At 38.4% G+C, this 20920-nt stretch overlaps 1 protein-coding gene and 1 pseudogene across 1 annotated transcript in view; one reads left to right on the top strand and one right to left on the bottom strand.

The window, feature by feature from the left end:
- CREG2 (cellular repressor of E1A stimulated genes 2) overlaps positions 1-20920 on the bottom strand; it is a 65560-nt gene that overhangs the window by 29200 nt on the left and 15440 nt on the right. The gene's annotated exons all lie outside the window — the stretch shown is intronic.
- LOC110209449 (large ribosomal subunit protein eL18 pseudogene) lies at positions 17078-17621 on the top strand (annotated as a pseudogene).

Genomic DNA, 20920 nt, shown 5'->3' with positions numbered 1-20920 from the left:
GGCTGTTTGTATGCTGTTTCCCTAATTAGACTGTGATCTCTTTGAGGGCAGGGACCATGTATTTGCCTTTCTTTGTAACTTCAGCACTTAGCACTGTTTCTTAAGAAACAAGCTTTAAACCCAAATTACTCTGACTCTCATTGATTGGCCAACAATAGGTCCCAGCCCAAGCCTCACTTGGTCATTGTTTGAGCTCTGAAGGCTCTGAGTGAGTGTAAATGGCAATTATTTCTGTTTTGGCCAGAAACTCTGAGGGTCTTCCCCTCCCAGATTGATTTTTTTTTTGACTAGGTAAAAGAATGGCTTCTTTGCCTCATTTCTTACCTAGCCTTAGTCATTGAATGGGCATTGCCTCAGTCAAACTGAGACCTGAGGAAGACCTTAGCTTAAAAAGGCCAAGGTCTCTCACTGCATTTGTCCTGATCTATATCTTGCCACTGGACTCAGATGACTCAGAAAAGAGAGTGAGGCTGGTGACTTTGCACAGTCCTACCTCATTTAAGTCCAATTCACTTTCAAGTCATGACATCACCTTCCTGAAGTCATGGCTCTCTTCCAGAACAAAGGACAAGCAAAGAATGTTTCCCTTCTCTACCTCCTATTATCCTCTAGATTGTAGCTACAGAATCCATGGCCCCCAGTGCCTGGGTAAATTAAACCACTCAGATTTGCAACTCTCACCCTGGAGCTGTCATCTTGTTTAATGACTAAATGAGTGCAAAATTAATTTATCCACTATATCTATGGTCCACTACATCTAGATGTCTAGATCATACTATTCTATCTGTCTACCTTGCCATCCTAATGTTCATCCTACTCTGAGCACAGTAATCAAATCAATCCTACCATTGTTTCTGGAAAGGAGTACCATTTAACCGCACAATGGCTATACTCATCATCCCTATAACTTCTCAGATCAAATCACCACTCCCTGACTACCATTCCTCTATATGTGTCCCCCTATTAGGATATTAGCTACTTGAGAGCAAGGACTGTTCACATTTTGTATTTGCATCCTTAGTGCCGAGTGACCACAGTGCCTGGCACATTGTTTTTGTTCAGTTGTATAAGATTCTTCCTGATCCCATTTTGGGGGTTTTCTTGGCAAAGATACTAGAGTGATTTGCCATTTCCTTCTCCAGCTCATTTTACAGATGAGGAAAAAGAGGCAAACAGCATTAAGTGGCTTACCTAGAGTCACATAGGTAGTAACTATTTAGGTCATATTGAACTCAGGAAAATGAGTCTTACTGACCCTGTAGTCTATCCGCTGCACCATCTAGCTACCCTCCTAGCACATAGAAAGAGCTAAATAGTTGCTTTTTTGTTGATTCATTCATTCCTGACTCCAAAGTTGGTCTTCTACTTAGTATGCCATGCTGCCCTTCAATGTATATTTTATCCAACATCCATCTCTAAATCCTTTTATTCCAAAAAGATAAAGGAACAAATATTTATTAAGTGCCTACTGTGTGCCAGGAATAGGCTAAACACTTTCCAGGTATCTCATTTGATCCTCACAACAACCCTGAGAGGTGGGTGCTATTATTGTCATCATTTAACAGTTGAGACAAAATTGAGGCAGACAGAAATTAAGTCACATAGCTACTAAGTTTTTGAGGCAGGATTTGAACTCAAGTTTTCCTGACTCCAGGCCCAATGCTTTGTCTATTTCACTATAGAGTACCTTGAATAAGTGCCTGGGTGTGGGTGTGTAAAGCACTATATTGCATGCTCAGGACACAAAGAAAAATGAAAAACAATTCCTGCCCTCCAGTAGGGGGGATTAAACAAGTGAATAAGTTAGTATATACAGAATAATTAACTAACTAACTAACAGCTAAGGGTATAAGAAAAGGCTGCAGGTAGAAGTCTCACCCTAGTAAAGTCTTGAAGGAGGCTGGGAATTCTATTGGCAGAGATGAAAGGGAGTGCAATCCAGATATGAAAACCAGCCTATACAAAGGTATGGATTCAGGAGATGGAGTGTCTAGTTGGGGAAACAGCAAATAAACCAGTTTGGATGGAACACAGGGTATGTAAATCAAAGTAATATGCTATAAAGCTGGACAAGCAGACTGGATGGAGTCAGGCCAAGGCCAAGCAGACAGCTTGTGTTTTATCCTACATGCAGTAAGAAACCACTAAAGATTTTTGAGTGGGGGAGTGATAGTTATAATAATTTTTATATATTAACAGGTATAATGGAGTCACCACATTTGATCTTAATAGTCTAATATAGCAGTCCCTGAGATGCTTACAGAGGATGTAGAAATGGCACTAAAGAAAACAAAGATGGAAAAAATAGCCTGTTAGTGCAAGAATTTATCAATTACTCAATCAATAAATGAACTTATTAAGCACCTACCATGTGCCAGGCATTGTGCTAAATGCTGGAGATACAGAAAAGAGGCAAAAGATAGTCCCTGCCCTCAAGGAGATTACAATCTAAGTTGGGTGGTGGTGGTAAAAAAGCAAGGCTTTTGCAGATATTTAACAATAGACTACATCTTAACATCTCACAATTAACAGAAAGAGGTGTTAAGTATAAGAGCTCGGTGTACTTATTATTTATTTGTTAATTTAAAAAAAAAAAAGGCTTCTCAGTAGCTAGGTTGTACAGTGGATAGAGCCCTGGGCTTGGAACCAGAGAGAGTCATCTTCCTGGGTTCAAATCTGGCCTCAGATACTTACTAGCTATGTAACCCTGGGCAGGTCACTTAACCCTGTTTGCCTCAGTGTAATTAGGTGGTGTAGTGGATAGAGTGCTGGGCCTGAAGTCAGGGGACTCAGCTCCATGAGTTTAAATCCTGCCTCAGACATTTATTAGCTGTGTGGCCCCTGGCAAGTCACTTAACCCTGTTTGCCTCTGTTCCTCATCTGTAAAATGAGCTGAAGAAGGAAATGGCAAACCACTCTAGTAACTCTGCCAAGAAAACCCTAAATGGAATCACAGAGAGTTGGACATGACTGAAAAAGAAATTCTTTAAAAAACAAAATACCAGCTAACAGGTTCTTTTATAATATTGCATCTCCCATTTATATATCATTCAAGATTCTTTAGAAGATATAATGCCAGAAATAATTTGGTTCAGTCATCCTCTGATGACAAATATCAGGAGAAGCATAAATGAAGATGTATGCTTGCCACTGTAATAGAGGAGATCCAGCCTAGAGTTTAAAATTACTAGTGGATGGTGAGGACTTCCTTATAACTCCTTACAATGGGGATAGGATCTGAACCCCTGAAAGGAAAAGACCATGTGTTTGGGATCTGGACCCCAAAAAAGAAAAACCTTTTACCATCTGGTCAAATCTCTGGCTTTCCTTTGAGCATCAACTGGCCTTTCCTTATGGCTCTGCCCAATTTCCCAATGTTGTTCTGTAACCTCCCAATTGCCCCTGGCTGCTTCCCACCCTTAATCCTATCTAGACTCCATTCTTGGTTCGGTCTCTGGTTTTCTGTTCACCTTAGCTTACTGGCCACTCCCATCCAGATCTTCCTTATACCCCTCCTCCAGTTACCCCACTACTTGGCCACTCCTAGATCCCTCCCACAGTCTTTCTGTATATAAGGTTCATCTTGTCTCCATTAAGGTACTCAGATTCTTAAAAGCTAGCCACTGCTCAGATTCCTTAAGAACCTAGCTAACAGCTCACAGTGTTCAGATTCCTTGAGTCTGGCCAATATGGCAGATGTTCCAATAAACCTTGTTTTTGGCTGAAAGAAGACTTGGGTTGAATTCATTCAGGCAGAACCCACATTTTGTGATTTTGGGGCCTCAGCACCCCTAAACCTCAACATTTATACCTCTATTTGTTTCAAGTTCCAAGGCATTTCAGAGGTTGCTGGAAGAGACCTTTAATAATTCAAAGGAGTTTGACCTATTCAACCACACAGAAAGGGCCAGATAGATAATCTCTTTTGCCCAGATCAACATATGTCTAGATAGAGACTCTAGTGAGCTATCCAACAGTATGTATATCTGGGACATACAATATACAATATACATACAATATAGATGGACAATGAGCCTCGCCCAGAGTTGAGAAGGGAAATGAAGGACTGCATTGCTTTTTGGAAACTGCAAAGCACTTTTACTGACCCCAAGCTTCCCATATCAGCAGTCAGCCAGTCTTCTGATAGTAATTAATAATTCACTTGCAAGTCAAGACATCACCTTCCTCATGTCATTGGTCCTCTTCTAGAAGAAAGGACCACCACCAACAACAATAATAATAAACAATTATTAGGTTCCTACTATGTGTTAAGCACCATGCCCTGGGGACACCAAAAGAGGCAAAAGATGGTCCCAGACCTCCTGTAGCTCACAGTCTAATGCGGAGACAATAAGCCAACCAACACTTACAAAGAAGCTATATACAGGATAAATAGCAAACAATTAAGAAAAAGAAGGCACTAGAATTAAGAAGGGTTTTAAAAGATTTCTTGTGGAAGATGAAATTTTAGATAGAACTTGGAAGAAGCCAGGAGAGCCAGAAAGCAGAGATGAGGAGGTAGAGCATCCCAGTTAGGAGGGATAGCCAGAAAGAATGCCTGGGGCCAAGAGACAGAGTGTCTTGTTCTAGGAACAGCAAACGTTCATTTTTCCAACACAAGCATTTTACAGGTACTGTTGTATGGCAGTAAGACCTAGAAAACCACCATCTCTGAAGGAACTAAAAATGAGCAAGAAAAAAGAGATTAATGGAGAAATGTCTGATGTCCTGGCTTCTCCTTGGGGCTACAAGTTAGCAGTTCATGAAAGATCATTGACAGTTTTTATCAATGGCTTTTCTTCCACAAGCAACACCTCTAATGATATGATAAAATATATGCAAGGAGTAGACTCAGAATTTCCTTTATACACAGAAATCCATACTGATTTACCCCCAGGGTTTTTGAATTATATTTTGTTATGTTTTATAATGGGGCCTTAGAATTTTCTCTTCAACTTCATAAATCAATGTAAAGCCATCTCTGTTTGACAGGCATTATGAAATCTCTCTCCCCACAAATGAAATGTTCCTATTTTTCTGACCAAACACTACTATTCATCTCACTTAGCGATGTGTAGCTAACATTGAATTGAAACAAGAAGACTGCCTGTTGAGAAAATGATTTTTTCACGAAAGGGATGGTGGTAGCCATGGTGATAACAAAAGTACAAAGGAAATGGATGGTAAAGTCAGGACAATGGTTAATTGTCCATAGGGAATGGATGAATCAAGTGGGAAGCAGTGGGGATGAAATACTGTATTATAAGTATTCTTGTATTGGGGTATGTGTCATTCCACCTTGAATGTAACATTTCAACCATAGCCTTACAAAATGAAAGACTGCTAACATTGTGTTAATATCTCCTGTGACTGGAAAGACTCCAGGGAGAAGTGAGAGCACATTATTTCATGTATTTGTTAGGAGGAGATAACCTCCAGCTGTTCACATTAAAAAGAAGAAAGATCGACAAGGGGGGATAAAAAGAGAACAAAGTCGAAAACACACAAGACACAGGAATTGTCCTGGGGCAGTAGCTGAAATGCATATGTATGCCAGGAGCGTCTGACTGTGTGCTTTCCCTAAGGATGGGGTTGTAGTTTTGAGAAACTTCAGCACTTGGAGCAAGTTGAGTTGAATGGTAAAGGGGAGTGATAGTGTGAGTGAGACCCAGCCTGGGGAGGTCAGCATGTGTCACTAATGCCAGGGATTTGGGGGCCAGTGGAGAAACAATCTGTCCTGGTTGGGTGCAGTGACACTGGCCTAGTGGTGGTAGAAAGTGGGCCTTGGAAGAAGAGAATGACATCTTTAAACCCTTAAAGTCTGGAAGTGGGCAACATATTGGGAAGTAGTACATTGGGGGAGCAGAACCAGAGGAGGACCCAAATTCAAAAAGGACTGCCATGGGGAGAAAGCACTTCCTATGAATGTTGGCACTCGGGGGTGGAACACTTGTCACCTCTGGAATATTCCCCCAAAGTAGAAAGATAGAGAATGAAATATGCAGGGAAACAAATTAGCCATAGGAAAACATAAATACAGTCCCAATGAAGGAAAGGAGATAGGGAAAAAAAAAACCACACAATGAAGGAAGTTAGAATCCTAGTTTTTATGGAACAAAGCAAGTTAAGTTGTTCACATACGAGATCAAAACTTCACAACTGCCATATTTGAACTACTATTAGCATATAAATGTATCTTACACTGCTGTAAACGTTGGTAAATCACTTTAAGTACTACAATGAGATCATTCTAGAATTTTAAATGGTACCTAAGTGGTATCATTAACAGTACTAAAATCAGGGTAAGTGCATCAGGAAGAGCTTCTCAAAGTATTGGGAGATGTTTTATTAAACCATTATGTAAATAAATAAGACATAACTTGGAAAAAAACTGTGCTATCTTCAAAGGAATCTTATTTTAAGGGACTATTGACGAGACGCATCGATTACTTCTGCCTCTCAATTTTTTAAATTTCTATTATTTCCCCCAAACCTTCCTCCCTTCTTTCTATCTGTACCATTATTGTCGAGGGTTCTACTATCCTTCCAGTCACCCAGGTTTGCAAAATCTAGATATCATCCTCAACTCCTCACTTTCTCTCACTTCCCGTAGCTAACCTTCTGCCACGTCCTGTTGATCATACCTTTGAAACATCCCTTTTTTGTGCTCCATTCTCTCTTCTGATAATGCCACTACTCAGGTGTAGGCTCTCATCACCTCACACTTGAATTATTTCAGTGGTCTTCTGGTTGGTTCCCCTACCTCAAGTATCTTCCCATTCCAGTCCATACTTCACTCAGCTGTCAGAATGACCTTGCAAAAGTGCAGATCTGAGCATGTTTTACAGCACCCCCCTCTTCACCATTTAATAAATTTCAGTGGCTGCCTATCACCTCTAGGAACTAAATAAAATCCTCTGTTTGGTGTTCAAAGCTCTTAGTAAGCCGGCACCCTCCTTCCTTTCTAGTCTTCTTATACCTTACTCATCCACTGAATGCTCTAAGATTCAGTGACCCTGGACCCTAAGCAGTTCCTCCCACAAGATAGGTCATCTCCCAACTCTGGACACTTCCACTCCAATGCCTGGAATTCTATGCCTTTTCAACTTTGACTCCTGGCTTCTTTCAAGTCCCTAGTAAAACCCCACCTTCTGCCTTTCTCAACTGCACCTAAATGTTGCCCTAGTAATGGCCTGTAAGCCTCTTGAACAAGGGCCAGTTGTTCCATGTTCAAAAAGGCTCATTATCAAACAATTGGCTCCCAACCAATACATTTTTGAAACCAGAGCAAGTCATGAAGATCATCTCCCAAGGTGTAGGGGGCATATGATCTGTATTTGTGGAATTATTCCCCATACAGATGAAATAATGGATTCTCCAAATATGGAAACAGTTATGTGAGTTAAAAAGATGACAAAAATATATGAGTAAGATAGAAGATGAGATAAAAGGATCCACACAGAAAGCAATTCTAGAGGATTCATACTCTACTGCCAAGGAGATTAAACATGAGTGATTAAAAGGGAATTGGATCCAGCTTTTTATATCTGCTTAGAGACTGGCCTTATGCCATGAAATATATATTCCATTTCAGGTAGCTAGAGGCTTTAGACAAGGGCCACTTATTGCATACTGCTACGTGCATTTATTTGCTCACTCTCCATTGTCACTAGACTCTACTGTTCTAGAGAGTTTAATACAATCTAAATAGAATTGTACTGAAATAAATCCACACATGTTTAAGAACTGAAAGGAAGCATGGTGTAGTGGATAACAAGCTGGACTTTGAATTAGAAAGACCTGAGTCTTTGAACGTTGAACCAGAAAGACCTGAATCTTTGAACTTTGAAGTCTGGACTTTGAACTAGAAAGATCTGAGCCTTTGAACTTTGAACTCTGGGCTTTGAACTAGAAAGACTTCTGACACATCCTGGCTACCTGTCTGGGGATGAGTCATTTTATCTCTCCATGCTTCAAGGAAATCTTTAAGACTAGAAGTTGCAGCCAAAGTGTTGACCTGCCTTGGTAGAGAGGGAATTGTTCACCCCAAACAATAATAATTATTATTAAAGCAACTGGGGTTAAGTGATTTGTCCAGGGTCACACAGCTAATAAGTGTCTGAGGACAGATTTGAATTCAGGTTCTTCTGACTTTGGGGCTAGTGCTCTATCCACTGTACCATTAGCTTCCCCCCCAAGTAATTCTTTAAAAAGATGTCATTTGGAGATCTCATCCAAAACACAAGTCCAGTTCACTTAAAAAAACCTGACTCTTAGTTTCCCTCTTGAAGTAACATCTGACTTCAGGGGAAAAAGAGCTCTTATCTAACCATAAGCTACACCCCAAACTCAATTAATTAATGAGATCTGACAGGAACTATTATTTAATAGTGACAAAATCGATCTATTTCAACATTTTGCAATAAAGAATAGTTTGTGGAAATTTTTTAACCTGATTTTTAATGGAAATATTTTTTGGAGAAAGAGCATAGGAAAAAACTTCCCCTTTGTTATCAACAAGGTCTGGTGGTGGATAAAAGTTTTAACTCTTCTGTTTATGTTTAATATGTGATCTCTTCTGTGGGTGAAAACAGCACTTGCCTTTCCTTTTTGACATTCTCAAAGAATGGAGCCTGAGGTCAGACTTTTTTTTTTTAACTAAGTGAGAATTCAGTGTAGTAGAATAGATATTGAGCTGACAGCTGGGAGACCTGGGGAGTAGCAGGGAGTGGTGGTAGTGGTAATAGTCGTTGTTTGACTAGGTGGCCTTAACCAAGTCTTTGAGTCTAACAGTTCTCAGCTTGGTGACTTAGTGTAGAGAATGCTAGACTTGGAGTCAGGGAGACCTGAGTTTAAATCCTGCCTCAGACACTTAACTGTGTGACCTTGGGCAAATCATTGAACCTCTCCTAGCCTCAGTTTCCTCATCTGTAAAATGGGGATAAGAACAGAATCTACCTCACAGGGTTGTTGTGAGGTAATTCTATTCAAAGCACTTTGCAAACCTTAAAGTGCCAAATAAAAGCAAGCTATCATTATTAATAAAATAAGGGGGTTCTCTCAAAGAGAGCAAAGAAGAAAAGATCTTACATGTACAAAAGTATCGATAGCAGTTCTTTTTGTGGTGGCAAAGAACTGGAAGCTGAAAAGGTATCTGTCAATTGAGTAACAACCAAATTATGGCATAGAAATGTAATGGAATACTACTCTCTTATAAGAAATGAAGAAAGAAACTGTTTCAGAGAAACCTAGGAAGACTTGCATGGACAGATGCAGGGTGAAGAGAGCAGAATGAGGAGAATGATTTCTACTATAAGAACATTATAAAAAATAAACTATTTTGATTTTGATCAATCATTGTTCTTCAGGACTGAGGATGAAGAAAATTATCCACCTCCTGTTAGAAAAAGTTATGGACTAATATGCAGAATGACATGCATTTTTGGACATGGCCAATATGGGAATTTGTTTTGCTTAAATATGATTTTCCTTTTTTTCAGTGGGGGTTTGTTTTTCTTTTTCTCTTCTATTTTTTGTTTTTTGTTTGTTTTTTAGAGTGGAAGAAAAAGTTGAAGGGAGAAAAAAAACAAATGCTTGGTGATTGAAAAAACTAATTTAAAAATCAAATAAGAAGGTTATATTGTATGAACTTTAAAGTTCCTTCACACTCTGAAACTCTGATTCTAAGGGATTCTGATGAAATGAGCTATTAGCCAGAACTAGGGTAATTGCAAAGATGGCAGATGTTAAGGAAAGGTACCTTGTGAATGTATTTTGATTATATTAGTACTAGCTTCAGATTAAGAACGTTCAAGGGCCCTTTAATCAAAATACTGTTCAAACAGAAGAATCCTGCAGTTCCCTAAGGATTCCCTCCAAAGACTGGGAACTTGAATTCTAAATTCTAAATTCTAAAGTCTGAAGCATCCATAATTGAATTCTTTGCCACTTGGGCAAAATTTCCCAGGTATGATCCTCTTTCTCAAACAATATTTAATTAATTTTTATAGGGTTAGATAACATTTCTTGCTTGAGCATAGGTGACTAAATGGGTGGGTAGGAAGAGAAGCTGATTTTTAGTACTTTTATGTTATAATGAAACTTGACCTTTTGGGCTAAGCCAATAAACGTATTCCCATACTAATTTCATTATGATAAATTGAGTGAGGAAATCATGTCACCAAAGAGTAATACAAAATAGAAGCTCAGAGTAAAATTGACTCAAATTTAGAATGAAGGATTATCCATGTATAAACTTGAATTCTTTCATTTAAATAAAATACTCATTTTTGTCTACTTGAGCTTGATCAAGTTCAATTACAGCACATGATACTAGCGTCAGTGTTGAATTGGATGGCATTTACCTATATTTATTGAAGCCTTTACCATTAATTTACTTCCTTAAATGTGTTGAGCAGGGGGTATGGTGGTACCCAATAGACTCTGCTACTAGTGAGGCGGAGGCTCGTGGAATGCTTGAGATGACGAGTTCCAAGATGCAGTCTATTCCGTGTCTACACAAAGTCTGGCATCAGTATACTGAATTTGCAAGAATAGAGTGGCAGGGGGGACACCAACTCCTTCAGGAGGAGGGAACCAGTTCAGGTTGGAAATGGAATAGGTTAAAAAAAATCCCTTGCCTATCAGTAGCAGAATTAGGCTAGTGAGTGGCCACTACACTTTCAGCCTAAGGGAAACAAAGACAGCCCCTACCCCACCCCACCCCCAAAAAAAAGAGAGAGAGAGAAAGAAAGAAAAAAAATTTATAAAGTTTTTATGGATAAAACAGACATTTCCTAACAAACCCCATCACAAAGTGCATTCCCTCAAAACAGTTATTTGTTGATTTTGACAGAGAGATACATCTCTAACTCTGATAGCATAGGATAATATGGGTGGTCATATTTGGCCACAGTCTCATTGCTTCTCAATATCAACTTTATTTACATTATTTACATTATTGTATATAGTTCTCCTTTGACTCTGCTTTTTTCACTCTACATCATTACATACAAGTCTTCCTATGTTTCCCTGGATTCTTTATATTTGTCCTTCCTAACGATACAGCAATGTTTTATTACATTCATGTACCACAGTTTGTATAGCGATTGACTAATATGCAGAATGAAATATACTTTTGGACATCAACTATTTCCCTAGATTTTTGCTATTCACTTAGCAAGAAGAGGTGGTAGATCAGAAAAGAAAGAACTCATAAAAATAACCAAGAAAGTCTGGGAATGATTAGATATTATAATTCTTTGTAACAGACATGTCCATGGTCTGACAGTCATGATCTCACTGATGTAGATATTTCTGCCAACAACGCACATCCCAACCCATCCATTCTTTCTCATTCCATATGATACTTGTCCACAAATTTCCATAAAAGTACAGAGGATCTGTCTAGTATGTTTGGTGCTCTTTATAGGGCTTGTTGAATATTTCATGGACTCTGATACAACTCTTGGTCTATACAGCAGTTATCCTTTGCTGTCACTTCATGACTAGCCCACCTTCTTTTCCAACCTTGTGTGTTTTTAATGATATTTTCGGTTGCTCACATTTTTAATTCGTTGGAGATCATAACGTTCCATGATTTGTAGTCATATAACATCAACAGGGAAGCAGTTAGGTGGTGCAGTGGATAGAGGGCCAGGTCTGGGGTCAGGAAGACCTGAGTTCAAACCAGGCCTCAGACACATAATAGCTATGTGACCCTGGGCAAGTCACTTAACCCTGTTGGTCTTGGTTTCCTCATCTATAAAATGAGCTGGAGAAGGAAATGGCAAACCACTCCTGTATGATCATGAAGAAAACCCCAGATTGGGTCAAGAAGAATCAAACATGACTAAAAAATTACTTGACAGTCAACAACATCACCAAGATGGTGTTCAAAAATATGTGTTTTTGTACATGGAAGCAACTTGTCGACATTGAAAATACTATACAATTTGTTAAATGTAACTTAGTCTTTTCCTCTTTTTCAGCTGACTGTTCATCTGCAATTCCTGTCCAAAATTATGCATGGCTATATGAACAACTCAATGGACTACCTATCCAACTGCATGCCACAAATCAGGCAATGAACAGCCTTCATCCATTTGCTTTTTTCTGCATAGATTGTTAGACTGGTCTTTTTGAATGGTAGTGGATGTCACAGTCAGGGAGGGCAGTCTAAGATTCCAGGGCTTGATGCAACAAACACAATAGTCTAACTGTACATAGCTGATCCAGAAAGGATTCCTATATTAAGAATCAGTTGTTTATAGTAAATAGTTTAAGTTTTTGTAATTTTTTTTTCGGTGCGTGCTTCCTCCACTGGCTTCTGATTCTCTTCTTGATAGCAGAATGTTTTGAAATGTTCTCTCCCACAACCTGCCGTCTCAGAATCCCTAGCTTCCTTCAAGACTCAACTCAAATGACACCATTCTGGTATCCCCAGATGCTACTGCCTTCTACTCTAGGGTTATTTTTCATCTACTTTGTATGTATTTTATGTCTGCATGGCATAGCAGATAAAGTACAGGGCCTGTAATCAGGAAGACCTCAGTTCAAATCTGGCCTTAGACACTTACTAACTGTAGGACCTTGGGCAAGTCACTTAACCTCTGTTTGCCTCAGTTTCCTCATCTGTAAAATAGAGATAATAATAGTACCTACCTTTCAGGTGAGATTCTAAGCCTGAGGTCTGTGAGCTAGTAATGAAATTATAAACCACTCAGCACAATTTCTAACACCACATAGTAAGTGCTATATAAATTTTAGCTATTTGTTACTATTGTTGACATTATTATTATTACTATTATCTCATCATCATCATCATCATCATCATCATCATCATCATCATCATCCTATTTAGGTAGGAGTTATCTCCTGGAGGGAAATATTTTATTATATTGTTTGGAAAACCTTATTTATTAATATTGTTTGACCTTGGATTTATGTGGCTAGAAAATTGCTTGTGTATTGACTTCCCCAAAGTTAAATGTTTATGCTTATTGACATGCATCTCAATGGACCTTGCCAAGAAATGGCCTTCTTTACAAAATTGTGTAAGTACCATGTGGGGTTCCTGTGCTGATACTCTTCTCTGAATCCCTATGTAATATAAACCTCTCAGAGAGCTAGGAGGGTGCTTTCTCCTAGCTTTCCTCTCCTACCAAATGACCTAATAAATATCTTTCAAAAACTATTTCAGATTTGGGGGTTCATTCTCACAACTAAGGCTCTCCTTGTTGGGATGGAAGTTCTTTGACCTTGGGGATTACTTTTGATTTCTCTTTATATTCTCAGCACTTGGACAATGCCTGGCACATAGTAATTGCTTAATAAATGCTTTTTCACTGATTGATAATATATAGACAAGAGGCTTCTTAGTACACAAATACTATCCTACATATGTGTTGGGAGGAGCGGAGTGTGGTATATATTTGACTTAGCTCTTTTAAATAGCAGAGACTATAAAATGAAATCAGTCATAAATTCACTTGAAAAGAGAGCTTGTTGGCATCTATTGTATGTTAAAATTACAGACAAAGAAGATGTTTCTTTCTCGTGCTATGAAGCAGATGGAGTAATGTCTTTAGCAAGTGGAAAAAAGGCTCTTGGATTATCTTCTCTATTTCTCCTGGCACACTTTTTTAAAAAATGAAATGAACTTATATTAATAAGGCTAATTACAATTCTTCACAGTTTAGTGCATATTAAAACTGAAGAAACGGGTTTAAGACACATTTAACATTAGTATTACTAGACATGGCTTTGAGGTTTACAGAGCACTTTACTCACAGAATATACAAAAAGTGATATAAAAGATATCATCCAAAAGATAGATGACCGGAAAAAGACATGGCCTGGTCAGGTAGCAAGGATGAATAATAACATGTAGACAGCTCAAGTGCTCACCTGGTATCCATAGAATGGTAAAAGATCTAAAGCAGGAGTTCCTTTTTTTTTCTTTTCTGCTAGGCAGTGGGGTTAAGTGACTTGCCCAGGATCACACAGCTAGTAAGTGTTATGTGTCTGAGGCCAGACTTGAACTCAGGTCCTCATGACTCCAGAGCCGGTGCTCTATCCATTGCACCAGCTAGCTGCCCTTAAAGCAGGAGTTCTTTTCCTTTTTTGGTGGTTAGGTGGGTCTAGAGTCAGGAAGACCTGAGTTCAAATTTGGCCTCAGACATTTACTAGCTGCATGACCCTAAGAAAGTCACTGAATCTCTCTGTGCCTCAGTTTCCTCACTTGTAAAATAGGGACAAATAATACTTCACAGTTGTGAGTACCAAATGAGATAATATTTTTAAAGCCTTAGCACATTGCCTGGCACTTAGTAGGCACTTAGAAAATGCTAATTTTTTTGTGTGTCCTGGATCCGTATGGTAGCCTAGTGAAGTTTATGTACACCTTCTCAGAAAGACAATTTTAAAATGAATAAAGTAAAATACTGGGAATTACCAAGCAATCCAATTATATTGAAATCATTATTCCCAACACTTTTTTTTTTTAATATTCATGGACCTCAGGTTTAGAACTCCTGACCTAGAGGACTACCTCTAGAAAGTCAGGCAGTTGCCTGAAGGAGGATTTCTGGGGGGATGTTAACAAAAATTTTACAGGATAAGAAGACTTGGATGAGCTCCAATCTGCACTGTTGGTTGGAGTAGGTGTATCAATTAAGTCGCAGGTCTGCCTAAGTCTTGGACCTCACAACCTAGTGAGGTAGACTTTGTATTTTTATCTCCATTTTACATATGAGGAAACTATTCTTTACTATTTTGTTTGGTGATTTCATCAGTTCCCATGGATAAAACAATAATGTCCATGCTGACGATCTACTTACCCTAGATCTACTTACCCAGACCTAATCTCTCTCCTGACTCCAGTCTCACATCTCTAATTGCCAATGAGACATCTCAAATTGTAGATGTATTAAACTCAATATGTCCAAAACGGAATTCATTATCTTTCCTCCCCAGATTCTCCCCTCTTGCTAACTTTCTTAAGGGCACCACCATCCTCCTATCTCTCACCTTGCCTCTTTTCTCTCATGTCCATCCATATCCAATCTCTTGCCAAGTACGTTTGATTCTACCTTTGTAACATCTCTGATTTACATTCACTTCTCTGCTCCGACTCTGCCATTGCCCTGATCCAATCCCCTCATCCCCTCACACCTAGTTTGTCACAATAGCCTTCTGGTTAGTTTCTCTGCCTGAAGTCTCTTCCCCTCAAGGTTATCTTCCATTCAGCTCTCAGACTGGTCTTTTAAAAATGCAGGTATGACCATTGTCATTCTCCTAGTCAGTAAGCTCCAATGGATGTCTATCAAATACAAAATCCTCTGTTTTTGTTCAAAGCCCTTAATAATATGGCCCCTCCTTTCTAATCTTTTTATACCTTACTCCTCCTGAGGTTCAGTGACACTGGCCTCTTGATATTCCTCCTACAAGGCATGCTACTTCTTGACTGTGGGCATTTTCTTTTTAAATTCAATTTTCTTTTTATTTTTCATCTAAAATTCTTTTCCTTCCCTTCCTCCTCCCCTTCTTTCATCCATAAAGAAGGTAAGAAAAACAGAAACCCATTATAAATGTGTATAATAATACAAAACAAATTTCAGTATTTGCTGAGTTCCAAAAAAAGAAAGGAAGGAAGAAAGGAGGGAAAGAAAAAAAGGAATGAAAAAAGAAAGAGAGAAAAAAAGGAAAAGGGAAGGAAGGATGAAAAGAAGGAAACAAAGGAAGAAGGAAGGGAGGAAGAAAGGAAGGAAGGAAGGAAGGAAGGAAGGAAGGAAGGAAGGAAGGAAGGAAGGAAGGAAGGAAGGAAGGAAGGAAAGAATATGCTACAATCTTCATTCTGAGTAGTTCTCTATCTGGAGATGGATAGTATGTTTCATCATGGATCCTTTGGAATTGTGGTTAGTCATTGAGTTAATCAGAGTTACTATGTCTTTTGAAGTTGATTATCTTTACAATATTGCTATTACTATATAAATTGCTTTTCTGATTCTGCTCATGTCAATTTGCATCAATTCAGAACAAATCTTCCCAAGTTTTTCTGAAACCATCCTCTTCATCATTTCTTATAGCAGCTAGGTGGCACATTGGATAGAGCACTGGTCTTAGAACCAGTGGAAGACTCACCTTCCTGAGTTCAAATTCAGCTTAAAACACTCACTAGCTGTGTGACCCTGGGTAAGTCACTTAATACTGTTTGCTTCAGTTTCCTCATCTGTAAGATGGGGTAGAGAAGGAAATGGCAAACCATTCTAGTATCTTTGCCAAGAAAACCCCAAATGGGGTCATGTAGACTTGGATGCAACAAATAACTCAACAACAAACACAGCACAACAGTATTCCATCACATTCATATATGGGTCAGCCAGGTGACACAGTGGAAAGAGTGCTGGGCCTGCAGTTAGGAAAACATTGTCCTGAATTCAAATCTGACCTCAGACATTTACTGGCTATATGATAAGCAAATCATTTAACCCTGTTTGTCTCAGTTCCTCATCTGCAAAATAAGTTCGAGAAGAAAATCGCAAATCACTCCATCTTTGTCAAGAAAACCCCAAAGGGTCAGATGTGGCTGAAACCATTGAACAATAACAAAAACATTTATATTCCATAATTTATTCAGCCATTCCTCAATTGATGGGCATGGCTTCAGTTTCTAATTCTTTGCTACCACAAAAAAGGGTTACTATAAATATTTTCTTCATATGGGTCCTTTTCTTTTTTCTTTGATCTCTTTGGGGTATAGACACAAAGGATGTGCACAGTTTAATAACTTTTGGGGCATAATTCTAAATTGCTTTCCAGAATGGTTGGATTAGTTCACAGCTCCACCAACAATGTAAGTATTTTTCCACATCCTTGCCAGCATATGTCAATTTCAATTTTTGTCCTCTTAGCCAATTTGATGGGTGTGAAGTGGTACCTTAATCAACTCTGGGCATTTAAACTGGCAATACCCTATGCCTCAAACTCTCACCTTTTCTGGTTTCTTTCAAATACCAGTTAAAATCTCACTTTTGGGTCTTTCCTGATTGGGCCGGTGGTTTGGTAGTGTGCCAGCATGGGAGTCGACATCCGCCACAAGGACTGGAAAGACCAGTGCAATGAACCCAACAGTCAGGACATCTACCTGCAGTTGCTGGTGAAGCTCTACTGGTTTCTGGCCTGCAGAACCAACTCAACTTTCAACAAGGTTGTCCTGAAATGACTGTTCATGAGCTGGACCAACCAGCCCAGCCTGTCCCTGTCCTGAATTAGGACAATGAAGCTGCCTGACAGAGAGAACAAATTGGCCATGGTTGTTTGAACCATAACAGATGATTTGAGGATCCATGATGTCCCCAAGCTGAAGGTCTATGCCCTTTGTGTTACTAGTAATGCCCTGGAATCACATCCTCAAGGCTAGTGGGAAGATCCTCACCTTTGACCAGCTGTCCATGAGCCATGAGTCCAAGGGCTGGGGCACTGTCCTGTTGTCTGGTCTCCAGAAGGGCTGCGAGGTGCACAGTTATTTTGGGAAGGCCATACCCCACAGCCATACCAAACCATAAGTCTCATCCAAGGGCCGAAAGTGCGAGCGTGCCAGGAGCTGCCACACCAGCTGACGCTACAAAAGCTAGTTCTCTTCCTCCTTGTTATATTAAAGATTTTTAGACAGCAACAACCAAAAAAAAATCTCACTTTCTACAGAAAGCCTTTCTGGATATTAGTACCTTCCCTCTGTTGATCACCTCCAATTTATCTGATTTCCTGTTTGTACATAGGTTTTTGCTTGTTGTCTCCCCCATTAGACCATGAAAACAGGAACTATTATTTGCCTTTCTTTATATGCTAACAATTAACACAGTGCCTGGAATATAGTAAGTGCTTAATAAATGCTTCTTGATTGAACAACTGAGGGTCAGAGGGGTTAAATTACTAGTCTAAGGTCATGCAACTAATGCCACAGCCAAAATTTAAACCCAAGTCTCTTCTGTCTGCAAACCCAGCACATTCTCTACTATATCATGTACAGATGGTACAGTGGATAGAGAGCAGGATTTGGACTTGGAAGACTTGAGTTCAATATGTGCCTCAGACAGTTACTAGTTCTGTGGCCCTAAACAAACTGCTTAACCTTTCCGGGCTCAGTTACCTCATCTGTAAAATAATGGTAATAATATATACCTTTGAGAGGTATTATGGTATTAATGGCAGTATTATGGCATTATAGGCATATTGTATGGTAAAATTATGGTATTATAGGTAATAATATATACCAATACCTTTGAGGGCTATTATGAAGGTCAAGTAAGTTAATATTTGTAAAATGCTTTGAAAACTTTAATGCATTATTTAAATACTATTATTATTCACTTTTTTTTCTTTTTTCTTTTTTTGAGATGCTAGGTGGCACAGTGGCTGCAGGGCTGGAGTCAGGAACACCTAAGTTCAAATATGACTTCAGACCCTAGCTGTATGATTTTGGGCAAGTCAATAGAACTCTGTTTGCCTTGGTTTACTCATCAATAAAATGGAGATACTAATAGTACCTCTCAGGTGATAATAATAATGCCTATTGAGGATATATAGGATATATGTATATATATATGTATATATATATGTATATATATAGGATATGTATGTGTGTGTATATATACATATATATGTGTATGTATGTATGTATGTATATATAATGAGGATCAAATGAGATGATTATAAAGCTCTTAGCATGGTGCCTGGCCCATAGATCTTCCTTCCTTCCTTCCCTCTTTCCTTCTTTCCACATGCCCTCCTTTCTTCCTTTCTCCCTATTTTCTTTAACATCCCTATACACTCAAACCCCCACATAATTCTTCCTCAAACTGATGAAATTTCATTCTTTTCAAACTCTAACATAGTTCTATTTTTACCTAAATCATCTCTTTCTTCTCCATCCACTTCTAATTAGAATACAGATGAAAAGAACCTCAAAGTATAAAGTCCAACCCCTTCTTTTCCTCCCACTTAATAGTACTTTTCTTTTTCCAATTACACTTAAAGATAGTTTTCAACATTCATTTTTATAAGATTTTGAGTTCCAAATTTTTTTCCCTGTCTCCCTTCCCTTCCCAAGACAGCAGGCAATCTGATATAAGTTATAAACACACACACAATTATGTTAAACGTATTTCTGCATTAGTCATTGTTGTGAAAGAAGAATCAGAACAAAAGGGAAAAACCATAAGAAAGGAAAAATAACAAAAAAAGTGAAAATACTATGCTTCAATCTGCATTCAGATCCCATAGTTGTTTCCTCTGGATATGGATAGCATTTATCATCATGAGTCTTTTGGCATTGTCTTAGATCATTGTACTGCTGAGTAGAGCTAAGTCTATTGTAGTTGACCATCGCACAATGTTGCTGGTACTGTGCGTAATATTCTCCTGGTTCTACTCACCTCACTCAGCATCAGTTCGTATAAGTCTTTCCAGGTTTTTCTGAAATCTGCCTGCTCATCATTTCTTATAGAACAATAGCATTCCATTACATTCATATACCACAGCTTGTTCAGCCATTCCCCAATTAATAGGCATCCCTTCAATTTCCAATTCTTTGCTGCCACAAAAGGAACTGCCATAAATATTTTTATGCAGGTGGGTCCTTTTCCCTTTTTTATGATCTTTTTGGAATACAGATAGAGTAGTGCTATTTTGGGGTCAAAGGGTAAGTAAGCATAGTTTGATAGCCCTTTGGGCATAGTTCCGAATTGCTCTCCAGAAGGGATGGATCAGTTCACAACTCCACCAACAATGTATTAGTGTTCCAATTTTCGCATGTTTCTCCAACATTTATCATTTACCTGTTTTGTCATGTTGGCCAATTTGATAGGTGTGATGTGGTACCTCATCAACAAAGTTGTTTTGATTTGCATTTCTCTAGTCAATAATGATTTAGAGCATTTTTTCATATGACTATTGATAACTTTAATTTCTTCATCTGAAAACTGCCTGTTCATATCCTTTGACCATGTACCAATTGGGGAATGACTTGTATTTCTACAAATTTGAATCAGTTCTCTATATATTTGAGAAATGAGGCCTTTATCAGAAACACTGGCTATAAAAATTGTTTCCCATCTTTCTGCTTTCCTTCTAATCTTGTTTGCATTAGTTTTGTTTGTGCGAAACTTTTACTTTAATGAAATAAAAATTGTCCATTTTGCATTTCATAATGTTCTGTACCTAATTTGGTCAAAAGGTCTTCCCTTCTTCATAGATCTGCAAGGTAAACTATTCCATGCTCTCCTAATTTGCTTTTGGTATCACTCTTTATGTCTAAATCATATATCCATTTTGACTTTGCCTTAGTATATGGTGTAAAATGTTGGTTTCTGCCATACTATTTTCCAGTTTTCCCAGCATTTTTTGTCAAATACTGATTTCTCATCCCAAAGGATGGAGTCTTTGGGTTTATCAAGCAGTAGATTACTATAGTCATTGACTACTATGTCTTGTGTACCTGACCTATTCCACTGATCTACCACTCTATTTCTTAGTCAGTACCAAATAGTTTTGATGATTGCTACTTTATAATATAGTTTTAGATCTGGTACAGCTAGCCCACCTTCCTTTGCAATTTTTTTTAAATTAATTCCTTTGACATTCTTGACCTTTTGTTCTTCTAGATGTATTGTTATTATTTTTTCCACTCTGTAAAATAATTTTTTGTTAGTATGATTGGTATGGCACTGAATAAATAAATTAATTTAGGTAGAATTGTCATTTTATTGTATTAGCTTGGCCTACTCATGAAAAATTGACATTTTTCTAATTGTTTAGATCGGACTTTATATGTGTAAAAAGTGTCTTGTAATTGTGTTCATATAATTTTGGGGTTTGTCTTGGCAGGTAGACTCCCAAATATTTCTTGATGTTGACAGTA

The sequence above is a fragment of the Phascolarctos cinereus genome, unplaced genomic scaffold, assembly GCF_003287225.1.
Source record: "Phascolarctos cinereus isolate Bilbo 61053 unplaced genomic scaffold, phaCin_HiC Scaffold_7;HRSCAF=346, whole genome shotgun sequence".
NCBI lineage: Eukaryota > Metazoa > Chordata > Mammalia > Diprotodontia > Phascolarctidae > Phascolarctos > Phascolarctos cinereus.
The sequence above is the reverse complement of the archived record's forward strand: the minus strand, read 5'-3'. Positions and strand labels throughout refer to the sequence as shown.